Source organism: Vombatus ursinus, unplaced genomic scaffold, assembly GCF_900497805.2.
Source record: "Vombatus ursinus unplaced genomic scaffold, bare-nosed wombat genome assembly UNPS02014961.1, whole genome shotgun sequence".
Lineage (NCBI taxonomy): Eukaryota > Metazoa > Chordata > Mammalia > Diprotodontia > Vombatidae > Vombatus > Vombatus ursinus.
Genome location: NW_020954739.1, coordinates 817,896 through 830,930, shown reverse-complemented (window position 1 = coordinate 830,930; position 13,035 = coordinate 817,896). Strand labels below are relative to the sequence as shown.

The 13,035-nt window shown below is 49.9% G+C and overlaps 2 long non-coding RNA genes across 3 annotated transcripts; one reads left to right on the top strand and one right to left on the bottom strand.

Moving 5' to 3' along the window:
• Positions 1 to 2,441: 2,441 nt before the first annotated feature.
• On the bottom strand, positions 2,442 to 11,841 carry LOC114030511. Of its 2 annotated transcripts, XR_003567627.1 has the most exons (4): positions 11,757 to 11,841; positions 5,543 to 5,590; positions 5,081 to 5,148; positions 2,442 to 4,404 (listed from the first exon to the last, which is right to left on the bottom strand). It is a non-coding gene; the product is annotated as an uncharacterized LOC114030511 (long non-coding RNA). The 2 variants fall into 2 exon arrangements; XR_003567626.1 differs by having other exon boundaries at positions 5,081 to 5,590.
• Positions 5,524 to 12,018, top strand: LOC114030512. Its single transcript, XR_003567628.1, has 2 exons — positions 5,524 to 5,611; positions 11,835 to 12,018. It is a non-coding gene; the product is annotated as an uncharacterized LOC114030512 (long non-coding RNA).
• The last annotated feature ends 1,017 nt before the right edge of the window (positions 12,019 to 13,035 follow it).

Below are 13,035 nucleotides of genomic sequence, written 5' to 3'. Positions count from 1 at the left end.
GCCTCCGCCTCCTCCGGCTGCCCGAGCTCGGCGACAAGGAAAGTTTGGCTGCAACTTGAGGCGCGGCAAGTTCTCGAGCCCCGGCAGGCGAGCGGGCGGGCGCCCCTCCCTCCTCCTCCTCCTCCGCCGCCTCCTCCTCCTCCTCCTGCCTCCGCCTCCGCCGCGCTCCGGCTCTGCTAAGGGAGGGGCAGCCGAGAGTGGCGCTGGGCGGCCTGGGTCCGGCCTCGGCCCCCGCTCTCGGCAGGGCTGGCCCGCGCCGTGTCAGCTAGTACGGCCCCCGCCGTAGCCCCTGAGGCCCGAGGGTCTGCTCTAGGCTGCAGCCTCCGCGGCTCTGTCCCTGCAGCGGCCGCCGCCGCCTGGCTGTTAAGGCTGCTGCTGCTGCTGCTGTAGCCGCCGCCGCCGCTGCTCCTCCGAGCTCTCGCGCTGCGGCCGGTTTGACACACAACGTTCCATTCGGAAGAGAAGGGGAGGGGAGGGAGGGAGGGAGGGAGTGAGAGAGAGAGAGAGAGAGAGAGAGAGAGAGAGAGAAGGACGGTTGCCCGGGCGACGGCCGCCCTTATAAGGACATGGGTGTCAGAGAGCGCGCGCCCGGCCCGGGCACGAGTTGGGGGGGAAGAGAAGGAGGAAGAAGAGAGGAGGAGGAGGAGGAGGAGGTAGGGAGGGAGAGAGAGGGAGAGAGAGAGGGAGGGAGGGAGGGAGGGAGGAGGAATGTGCCTGCTCAGGCCTGACCCTCCCCCCAGGGCGCGAGCGGCTGCAAAGCCTTAACTCCTTCGCCACTTCACTGCAGCCCCTGCTCTTGGCCCCCCACCTCCACCCTCAGTCTCCCGATCCCTGGGTCCTCCCTCCTCTCCACTGTCCAGAGCTACAGCCGCCACTTGGCCGCTTTCTTAACCCCAAGGATGGGGGTATAGGGGATGCTGCTGCATTTACTGGGGACGACGTGGCATAAATGGGGGTCCAGGGCATCGACCTCCATCCTCCGCTCGCTCCGAGTCCAGGGGAAACACAAGTCCAGAGGCTGCGCCCATAGACCCGGCATTTCTCCCCAAGTCCCGCAGAACCTCCCCCACCCCACCCCCTCCCCGCCTGGGGGTGGGGGAGTTGAAGGGGGGAGGACCTGGCCAGAGTACGCAGGCGCTGCACAGAGCTGCAAAACGTCCGCTCCCCCCTCCGGGGCCCCCTCACAGCCAGGGGACTCAGCCCCACGTACGGCCTGCAGAGCACGCCCCCCGCCTCCGCCTCCCTACCATGTGCAGTGACCCGAGTGGCCCTTTCCCCCCATGGCCCCGCAGAACCCAGGGTTCTGCAGGGTAGGAGGCCAGACCGAAGAGCAAACCGGTTCCCTCCCCTCCGCCCTGCTCCGGCCTCCTCGGTGCCTGCCTGGACAAGGAAGGGGGCCAAAGTTGAGCTCTGTCTTTACCCCTTTCTCCCCACCTCTTTATTTTTGGCAGGGAGGGAAGGCTGGCCTAGGTCAATAGAAAAAGGGAATTACAGATGCCCTGGGCCCGCCTTGGAAGTCTGACCCTGAGCAGCTTTCTTTTTCTGAACTATTTGAGATTCGTCCCTAATTTTTCCAGGAATCAATTTCATGTCCTAAATTGGAGTGGAGGGAGAGAGGAAAGAAGGGGACAGAGAAGTACTCTAAGGGAGGGGGGACTGGGGATTCCAGTGGCCATCGACTGTCATATTTTTCTATGATCCCAAGCTATGTACATCAGTTCTCTAGAGCTCTGGAAGGTACACTTTGGGTTTATCCTGCCTTCCTTCACCTTAACCCAGTTCTTATCAGGTAATACCACACCCCCTCCATCTCTGTTATCATCCTTAGAGTATCTACCCAAAGGGAACTGGAGGGGTTGGGTTCCTGAAATGCGAACGTTTGCTCGAAGTTGTAATCTAGAGACTTGGATTCTAGTCCTGTGTCTAATACTAATAACTACCTTTATAACCTTGGGCAACTCATTTCCTATTCCTGGGTCTCAAGTTGCCTCATCAGTAAAATGAGGTGGTCAGACTAGATCAGGTGTTTTTAACCTGGAGTCCGTAGACTTGGCTTTTCAAAATATTTTAGTAATTATATTTCAATATCATTAGGGGATTTTTTTAAATTTTATGTATTTTATACATTTAAAAACATTATTCTGAGAAGAGTCCATAGGCTTTATCAGATTGCCAAAAGGGATCCATGACTCAAAAAAGATCGTATCTCTAAGGCCCCCCTCCCAGCTCTACACATCATTGATTCTAAGATCCCTTCCAGCTCTTATGTTCTCTGATCTAAGATCTCTCCCACTTCCCACATTCTCCATCCTAAGGACCCTCCCAGCACTGACATTCTGTGTTCCTGTATCTTCCCACCCTGAAGCTCTGATATTCTATACTGTAATATCCTTCCCAGTTCTGACATTTTGGGTTCCAAGGACCCTCCCAGTTCTGACATTCTATATTCCTCCTGGCCCCAGTATTCTATGTTCTAAGGCATATCCTAGGTCTGTCCTAAGGGCCCTCCAAGCTTTGATGTTCTGCTTTGACCCCCAAGCCATGGTATCTCCCAGAGAGGACCTCATAAGACTATCCATAAAATGAGAGTTGAAGTGAATCCATTGAAAGAGGGGCCCAAGAGCCCTGGAACTGAGCCAGAGAGGAAAGAGAAGGTGCTGAGGGAGGGACTAACCCAGTCAGAGTGGGGCCTGGATGAAAGGTTTTCTTGGGTTAATAAGTGCTGAAGCTCCTTTTGGATTTCAGATGGGTGAGCTTGGCCATTGGGTCTGCCAGCCTACTGGGCTCTGTCTGTCTGGCAGTCCTGCCCAGCTGACCTGGGCTAGAGTACTGATATTAAAGATTACCTAGGGAATCAAACTTCGAATGGACCAGAACTGGAGCTGGGGAAAGAAGGAAAGGAGGGCCTCAGCAGTGTTAATAAACTGATCTTGCACTTAAAGCCCCATTTACCACAAGTCTGCCTGGAAATGCCTTTCCCTTTATCAGAGGGAGAGGAAAGAGAGTAGGATCCTAGAAATCATTAGAACAGAAAGGAACTTTAAAGGCTCTCCAACCCAATTCCCTTGCCCATCCCTCACCCTGAGTTTGCAAATGGAGAAACTGAGATCCAAATTGCCCAGGTTCACACAGGCAGCAGGTGACAGGTGGGATATAAACCTCAGTCCTCTGGCTCCAAATCCTGTGCCCTTTGCCCTGTCCCAGGATGCCTCTCATTGGTCACTTACAGGAAGAGGTTCTTAGCAAAATGATTAACTTGATGGACCTGCCTCCACTTCCAGCTTTTCATGACCTAGTCCTCACTCTCCTGTCCCTTCAGATCACATTGGCAAAGCAGCCCTTTTCCCAGCCTACTGTCAGGAAATGACCTGAGAAATTCCTTCCCACTGGGGACAGTTCTTAATAGTGGTGGTGACAGCTTACTTCTATAGCTCCAAAAGATTTGCAAAGTGCTTTCCTGGACACAACGCTATGAGGAGATAGAGAGTGTGAGTGAGTTTCATTATCCCCAGGAAGAAATAGGTTTACAAAAGCAAGGTGATTTGCCTAGGGTCATATAGCTGGGTGATCCCACCACACCGACCACTGGCCTCCTGGAAGCCCGTCCTTAGCCTCCTGCTACACAACCCCCTTGGCTTGGCTAGGGGGCAGTTGTGATCTAAGTCACTTCTGAACCTCTCCAGAGAGGTCTTACTGTCCACAAATTAATGAGCCTGAGCAGAAAGGACTTAGGTGAGTTGGAAGCAAAGACTTTCTCTCCAAAAGGGGCTCCTCAGCAAGAGGAAAGGAAGAATCTTCCTTTGAGTGTGACCTTATATCTTGTGTTCAGGGAACTGCAGGAGAGAAGTTTCCAGTCTTCAAAGTGAGAGGGAGGGCAAAAACAAACTACATGACCCCTCTTTTCAATTCCTTAACTATCCCTCCCCACCAGTCTGGGTTGGGAGGGGAGTGAGGGAGGTATGTGAAGTCAGATGTCAGGACTATGGCTTTGGCTGTCAGGAAAGGACCCCAGGCTCTACATGACCAAACTGGGGGCAGAAAGAGGATCAAGAGTGGACAAGATCCACCAGTCAATCAACTAGCATTTATTAAAGTGGCTGCTGCATGCCAGGCACTGTTAAGTAAAGTGAATGCAAAAAGGAAAAATGAAATCATCACCTCTCCAGAGGCAAAAGGAATACAGACCCAGAAAGAGAGGGAAAGGCAAGGTAGCTGGTTGTGGTGGAGCTTGATAGACTTGAAGTCCGGAGATCTGGGTGCTGATCTCAGGGCTGCAATTTGCTAGATGTGTACCCTTGGGCAAGTCATTTTTTGAGCCTCAGTTTCCCCATCTGTAAGATGGGGATAACAGCACTTTGAACTTATAGGGTTATGGCAAGGAAAGTCTTCTGCCAACCTTGACACCTATAAAAAATAAGTTCTAGTTCAAAAGGGAACCTGGGGAGTAAATAGAATCACAACAGGTTAAAAGGGTTCTTAGGTACAGATTACAGTGTTGAGGGAAATACAGGGTGAGAGAAGGACCCTGGGGGAGTTGGAGTCAGAAGGTTAGGGGCTCCAGTGAGGTGGCATAGCAGTGACTTTCTAGGAGAATATAAGCTCCCTGAGGGCAAGGAATGTTTTTTGTTGTCGATGTTGTTGTTTTTCCTTAGTAGTCCCAGGGCCTGGTCCAATGCCATTTCTTGGGCCGGGCTTTTAATGTATTTGTTTAATTGAAAAAGCTGGGACCTGGAGCCAGGTGATCCCCAGGGGGGAAAGAGGAGGACCTAAGTGAAAGCATGTGGGCCCCCCCTGAAGGGACACTCTGCACATTGTAAGATGGTCCTGGGAGTTCTGGCAGGCAGCCACTGTATAAAACGTGCCCCACCCCATGTAGCCTAAGGCACCTAAGGTCAGTGCCTCTTTTATTCTCCCTCACTGCCCCCCACCCCCAAACACACATTCAACACACCCCCTCCCTCTCTTCCTCCCAAAGGCTGCCCAGGGATGGGAGGATTAAGTTTCAGCCTGAGCAGAGCTGAAGAATGGGGAATGTCTCTGATCTGAGTGTGTGCCCAATCAGCCCACGCTCCATCAATACCTGGGGAAGATGGGAGGAGGGGCAGTAAACATCTTCCCTCCTTCATCCTCAGCCTGGTTCTGGGTCACCTGTTCAGGTGTGGGTTGAAATAGAATGGCCTCTAAGGTCCCTGCCAACTGTGTGAATGTCAAATCATCATCCCCCATCCCAAATGCCTGCTAAGAATTCCATCAGAATCACCACCACCACAAAATCCCTGTTCTAGAATATACCCCAAAGTTATATTCCACATTCTTTCAGCAGAGTTCCCTCCCAACATACACACCTCCCCAAATCCTTCCAAGAACACAGAACTTGCTGGAACCAGGAGTTTGAGGGGAAGGGACAGGGCCATCTGGGGTTGTTCTGCACTTCTTGCTTAGGCCAGATCTCACATCTCCACAAAAGGCCTTCCCACTCACCCACCTTCAGTCTTCTGCTGTTAAGTAACGTCCCCCTCCCAACCCCTCCTGCTGGTATTACCGTGTTCTCTGTTCCTTGATTCTCTACTTCCTGAGAGGAACCGAACTCCTAAAGACAAGAGGGAAAAGAGTGAGTTGAAATGGGGTTCAATGAAGGAGTTGGGACTTGGAAAGGAATGAGGGCTCAGTGAGGGGGTGGGAACTCTGTGGAGAGTTGAGGGTCAATAAGAGGAGGGAGGACCGGTGATGAGGGCTCAGAGAGGAGAAGGGAGATCACTGAAAGGATGGGAGCTCAGTTAGAAGTGGGGACCCGGTGGAGGAGATGAGGCCTCAGGGAATAGGATAAGGGCTGAGTTGAGATAGGGAACGTTCATAAGGAGATGGGGGCTCACTGAGAGGGTGAGAGCCCAATGGTTTAGTCCTACCAGGGGCTCATATACAGGCTATCCTTACCATGACCTAGGATAAGGAAAGGCCGTGGGGAAGAAATGGAGTAGTGTGGGGGGAGAGAAACCCAGATCTCAGAAGGGGCCTGTTTAACCAGAATCTGTGGCTGAGGGCCAGATTCTGGTCATTCTTCAATCGGGAGGGGATTTCAAACACCCCCCCCAACCCCCACCTCACCACATTCCTGCTGGTTTGGGGGAGGGGAACAGAGGGCAAGGAGTCCCTCCCCATCCTGGGCCTCTTCCCAGCCTGACCAATGGCCCCGTCTGACCGATGGCCCCGCCCGCACTTCAAGTTCCCTACTAGGCACCAACGACTTTTGGGCCCCAGGAAGGAGAAGGGGGGGACTTGAGTTAACATTTGACCTTGTGGGCTGGGCAGTGCGGCCCGGGAGCTGGGGGCGGGGAGGAGGCTGGGACAAAGGCGCCTGCCAGGCCCATCTGGCTGTTTTAGGGCCTGGGCCTGTGAGAACTGCCAGCCAGACCTTTCTCATTCCCCCAGCCCAGGGCAGGGAAGTGACCCACATTGTAGCCCCACCCCTTAGGGACCCATGAACCCACAGACTCAGGATCAGGACTGAGAGAGACCTTAGAACACAGAATATCCGAATTGGAAGGGACTTTTGAAAATAATATCAGTACTAGGAGGGCCAGAGCTACTAAGACACCATTTAATTTTACAGCTGGCCAAACTGAGACCCAGAGGAAGGAAGTGATTTGCCTAAGGTCATACAGCTAGTTAGTGTCAAAGCTGGAATTAGAAACCAGTCTCTAATACTCAATCCAATTCACAGTACCACTCTGTCCTTATAATCACCCTCCACACAGTTACACATGCACACCCAGAACCAGTAAGAGAGGCTCCAGAGGGCCAGGGACTGCATCCCACTCCACCAGGTGACAGGATGAAGAACCCAATTGTAAACAGAACCCCCAGGCCTAGAGAAGTCAGGTCACATAGTTGACCAGGCAGCCCAGGAATTGGGGGGAGACAGCAGTTCAGAGGAATTTGAGATCCCCCCCCCCCTTTTCTACTTACATTTCCAAAGCTGAGAAAGGCTCAGCTGGTGTGGCTTGTGTCAGAAAGAAAGATCCATTATGGGAAAATGAACCCCTTCCCTATTGGCTCTAAGGTAGAGAGAAGGCAATTCCCTCCTGGACCCTCTGTACTTGACCTTGGTACAATTAACCTACCTAGTCTTCCATCTTAGGACCTATCCTAGGACCTAAGCTCTTTACTACTAGGAAGAATAATTCTTTTCCAGGTCAGAGAGCCCTCCCTCTAACCCCACAGACACATACCTTCTTTCTCTTCCCTTTCCCTCCCCTCCAGGGGGCTGCTTACCAAAGTATTGACCTCTCCAACCCCCAGAGACCTTAAGCTGAGGTTAGATGTCCACTTGACAGAGAAGCTAGTAAACATTTCTACTCAGATACAAGTCTTCAGTGATTCAATTCAATAAACACTACAACTCTTTACAAGGGAATGTGCCCTGGGAATGAGAACACAAAAAAGAAGAAATAGTCTCTCCCTTCAAGGAGTTTACATTCTACTGAGGAACACCGAATGTAAGCACATACATAAATATAAGATAATTTAAAGAGGAAATATTTCCCCATGAGTGGTACCTGAGCCTTACAAGAAGTCAGGGATTCTAAGAAACTATATTGAAAAGGGTGTGCTCTCCAGGTGAGAAGCAGAGCCTATATAAAGGTAGAATGTCGGGTTTGGAGAACTACAAGTAGACCAGTTTTTCTCAGTATATCAAAGAGCTATATTGTAAAGGACTTTTTTTTTTTCCCTCCCAGAGGCAATCAGGGTTAAGTGACTTCCCCAGGGTCACACAGCTAGCGCATCTGAGGCTGTATTTGAACTCAGATCCTCCTGACTTCAGGGCTGGTGTTCTATCCACTTCACCACCTAGCTGTCCTTGTAAATGACTTTAATTAACAGACTGAGGACTTTGTTTTTTATCCTAGGGTCAGTAGGGAACCACTGAGGATTTTTTTTTTTTTGGTGAGGCAATTGGGGTTAAATGACTTGCCCAGGGTCACACAGCTAGTAAGTGTCAAGTGTCTGAGGTTGGATTTGAACTCAGGTTCTGCTGACTCCGAGGCTGGAGCTCTATCCACTATGCCACCTAGCTGCCCCTTCCACTGAGGATTTTTGAGCAGGAGAGTGATGTAGGATACAGATTTAGAGCTTTAAGGAACCTGACAGATCCCTTAAAGGATTGCTGGGGATTCCAAGAGTGGGAGGAGCATTCCAGAAATCAAGGACTACCTAGATAACACCCCCCCCATTTTGCAAATGAGGAAACTAAGGCCCAGAAAGGATAAATAACTTGCCAAGGTCATTTGTGTTTGCTTAGTCATTTCTGACCCTCCGAAATGCCTTTTGGGGGTTTGGCAAAGATACTGGAGTGGTTTGCCATTTCCTTCTCTAGTTTATTTTACAGAGGAGGAAACTGAGGCAAATAGGATTAAGTGATTTGCCCGGGGTCACATAGCTAGTAAGTATCTGAGGCCAGATTTGAACACACAAAGATGAGTCTTCCTGACTCCAAGCCCACTGCTCTATCCACTTCAACACAGTGTGAGAAGGGATAAAGAAGAGAGTGAGGTTGGTAACCCTATGAAAGGAGAGAAAGAAGTAGACAAACGTGGGGGAGGAGTCTACAAGACTGTGGATGGTGAGGAAGAGAGAAGAGTTAGGGATGACTCAGTTTGTGAAGCTTCATAAGTAGAAAGATGGAGGATGGTGTGGACTTAGCAGAAATAGGGAAATTTGCTTGTTGGCTGGAGTCTTCTTGAGGAGAGGAGGAGAGGGAGGATATAATGACTTCCATTTTGGATCTGCTGAGTAGGCAATGCCTATATTAGAGATATTCAGCAGTTAGTTGGTAATGGAGGATCATTAGAGTTGGCTATTAACTTTGGGGAGGTGGGGTGGAGGTGGGGAGGTCATCTAGGTAGATACCTATTGAATCCATTGGAGCTAATGCAATCACAAGAGAGATTAGAGAAATAAGAAAAGAGGGCAAGGGACAAAGCCTGGGAGAGTGGAAAAAACTTAATGGGAGGAAGATAAATGATAATCCATCGAAGAAGCCTGAGAAGGAGCAGTCCCAAACCAGAGAAAGCAATGTCTCAGAAACTCTGGGAGGAGGGGAGAGAGGAGTGGTCAGCTGTGTCAAAAGCTGCCAAGAGGTTAAGAAGGATGAGGACTGAGAAAAGGGCATCAGGTTTAGCTGTTAAGTGATCCCTGGTAACCTTGGAGAAGGCAGTTTCAGTGCTGTGGGGAGGATTGAAAGCAGTGTGGCTGCTTTTTGTCTGAGCATCACAGATCTGACTCTGGAAGGCATGTTAATGATCACCTCATCCGGGGCTCTTCCCCTCGTTTGTGTCCCTGACCCCTTTGGCAGGAAACCTGGGCAAGACCCCCTTCTCAGAGTCGTGCTTAGGAATGCATACGATAAAATACATAGAATTATAAAGGAAGCCAATTACATTAAATGGAGTCTAACTCTCGGAGAAGGATACTGTGGCCCTGAAAGCTTAAGCAACTTCAGTTTCATTAAATAAGCATTCACTGAGTACCTACTATGTGCGAGGAATAATAGGTATAGGGATAAAAAGGCAAATACAAAATGTTCTTGATTTAAAGCTTACGCTGTGCTGGAGGCAGGTAGGTAAATGATATAAGTAATTTCAAGAGCAAATGGTAGTGTGGTGTAATGGTTAAAGAAGAGGCCCCTGAATCAGGAAGACCTGGGTCTCTGTCCTGCCTGAAAAGTACTGACTGTGTACACCCCCAATATGTCTATATTTTCCCTATTTTCTAAGTTATATACCATGTTATTATATTCATCATAACAACATTATAAAGAAAAACTTTAGAAGTCTGACCAATGCAATGACCCAACAATGATTCCAGAGGACCACCTCTTGACAGAGAGCTGATGGAGCCACGGTGCTGAATGAAAAATAGGTTTCTGCACATGGCTGATGGAAGGATTTGCTTTAATTGACCACGCATATCTGTTATGAAGGCTCAGGTTTTCTTGTTTTCAGTTAGGGGGTGGGGAGGTAGGAAGAGAGGATAGGCTCCTTTATTGAAAAAACAAAAAGTTTAAATATTTTTAAATCATGTGCATGAGATTGAATATCCGCTCCCTCCCAAATTTCTGAGTCGGGAGGGAGACTGTGGGCCTGAGAGGGGAGAGGGATCCCAGCATGAATGTGCCTCCCCTAGCAGGCCCTTCTTCTGGCCATCCACACCTGCACAGGTGAAGCACACCTGGGCTCTCCCCAGCAGGGAAACAAAGACTGGAGCTTGGATTACTGAGCTGGGGCTTAAGGGCCTCTTCTTGCTTCCCCCTCACCCCATTATAAGGACACCTGTGGTCACTAATCCCTTGTCCCTACTGGGCCTGGTGGGCCTCCACCCTCCTCCAGGGACCCTTTTTCTGCCTGGGAAAATGGCCTGTTGCTGGGTCAAATTCTTGGTTGAATAGATCAGGAGAAGGGAAGGCCTCCTCATGGAACTTGCAGGTCCCTATCAAGGTTGGGAGGGTGAGGCCATCATCCAGGGGAGTAGGGGCCCTTGGGTAGGGCAGCTGTGTGATGTGACCAGAAGAACATTGGCTCCAAAGTTTGGAAGCGTGGATGTGACCTGGGCAAAATCCTTTCTCCTCTTGGGTATCTGTCTCCTCTTTTCTAAAAAGTTGAGTGAGGATCTGAAGTCTCCTTCAGTGTATGCTTTTATAAGGAATTCAGGAATTCAGTGGGGAGAGCTGTGGTAATAGGTATGTAGTCCAGGAATGGGCTGGCAACTCAGCCCCAGGGAAGGAGAGATACAGCCCCAGTCAAACCCGGGAAGCAGCCCTGCCAGTTTCCTTACCCATGCCCAGACCTCAGTTTTTGTTTCTGCAGAATGGGAGCAGTGAGATGGAGACTTCAATCCTGTCCAATCCTCTCTTCTAGGGAAATGGCAAGAAGACTGTTTTTAGAAGCAGGGGACCTGGATTTGTATTTTAGCTCTGCCACAGCAGGACATTAGCAAAATCATTTACTCAGAGTCTCTAGGCCTTAGTTTCCTCATCTGTAAAATGAGGGGTTGGATTAGATCAAAGATGTCAGACAGGCAGCCTCCACACTCCCGAGTGCAGCCAGAACCAGAATAAATGTGATTGGGAAATATTTAACAAAAGAAATAAAAATGCCATAGAACATAGTTAATGTTAATATTTATAAAATATATAATACTTATAGTTTAATATATAAATGTAATTTTCTACATCAACATGAGGTCTGCAGGGATCCTTAAGCACAGTTTAGTTAGTGGGGTGGCACCCACCCCCCACTTCTATTTGAGTTTCACACCCGTGAACTAGGAAACCTCAGCTCTCTAAAGCCCAGTAATCCTCCAGTCTCCTCCATGGCTCTGATGGCAGCGTCTGTCTGGGTGTGTGGATTGGCTGGGATTTCTCTATCTCTCAGTGTTTGTGTTTTTTCCCCTGTCTCCAGTGGTCACTAGGGCTCCATCTCAAATCCAGATCTGTCTCAGTCTTGGTCCCCATCTCTGTCTCTTTCCTGTCTCTGATTTCTCCCCCAGCGTGTCAGTCTCTCCCCTGCTGTGCGGTGCAGGCTCTAGCCAATAGCCTCCCCAGGGAGGGACCTGATTTGAATGAGAAAAGGGCAGGGAGCTGACCTTCAACCTGGGCCGCCCCAGGGCTGTTGAGGCCAGAGCCTCGGCAGAAGAAGGCTGGGCTCGGGGAGGGGGAGGGGGAGATAGGGGCGATTGTTCTCCGACAACCAACTACTCACCCGGTGAGGGGAGGGGGAGGGGCAGGGGGACAGGGAAAGCCTGATCCAGGAAGACTGCTTTCTGTTGTCTCTTCCCAGCTCCACTTCCTTCTCCTCCTCCGGGACCAGAGGACAGCAGCTATGACCAGGAGATGTGGGGTATTGCTCTGGGCCCTTTCTGCAAGGCCCCCACCGTAGGCTGGTAGAGACCCAACACCATGAGAAAAGAAGATAATTGTAACAACAACAATAATAATAATAAATATCTAATGTTTATAGAATACTTTAAAGTTTGCAAAGCACTTTACAAATATTATTTAATCTTCGCCACAACCCTGGAAGGTAGGGGCTAATATTATCCCCATTTTACAGATGAGAAAACTGAGGCACAGAGAGGTTAAGTGACTTGCGTAAAGTCATACAGCTAGGAGGTATGTGAGGTGGGATGTGAGCCTATATTTTTCTGACTTCAAGTTCAGGAGTCTATTCATTAGGACTGTAGTCTCAAAAAGGGATTAGGGGCAGGGTCTCCTGGGGTACAGTATGTCATCAATCAGTTGGAGGGTGGAAAGATGGGTTGAATCTCACCCCAGTGATAATCAACTATCTCCAACACAACCATACCTACTCTGGATAAAAATAGGTCCCTCCAACCCTCCCCACCCCATACATTAGGACCCTACCCTCTGCTGTTCCAATTTTCTCCTGATGGATAGATGGTTCGTAGTTGTTTGTATGTTGTCTCTTCCGTTAGACTGTAAGCTCCAGGAGAGCAGGAACTGTTTGTATCCCCAGCAATTGGTACATGGTAGGCATTTAATATATGTTGTTTACTGACTCACTGTTCCCAACCTCCCTCCCCATCTTGGTCCTATATAAGCCCCTCAGGACAGTTATAACCCACAGCAGCACCTGGGCCGCTGGGAAAATCCCCACCCCTTTCCCCAGATCGTGTCAGAGCTGTAGCAGACACCCACTTGAAGGGCAGGTTTTGCTTTCCCTAACAGTAACTGGTGACTAAGGCTGCCCTGCCTCCCTCCTTTTCTTTTGGGGTGGGACAGAGTGTTTCCGAGAAGAGCAGGTGCATGTGGGTTTGGACAACTGGAAGATTTCATGGCATTCCACTTCCCAGCAAACTTGCCCCTCCTCCACATTTCCCTGTCACTGTCCTGGGGCACCAAGTTGCCCATGCTTGCAACCTTGTCATCCTTAGCTTCTCATTCTCCCCCACCCCACATTCCCCAACAGTTTCTCTGTTCCCAACAACCCTCTCAATCAATCCCATCTGTCTCCTCACACA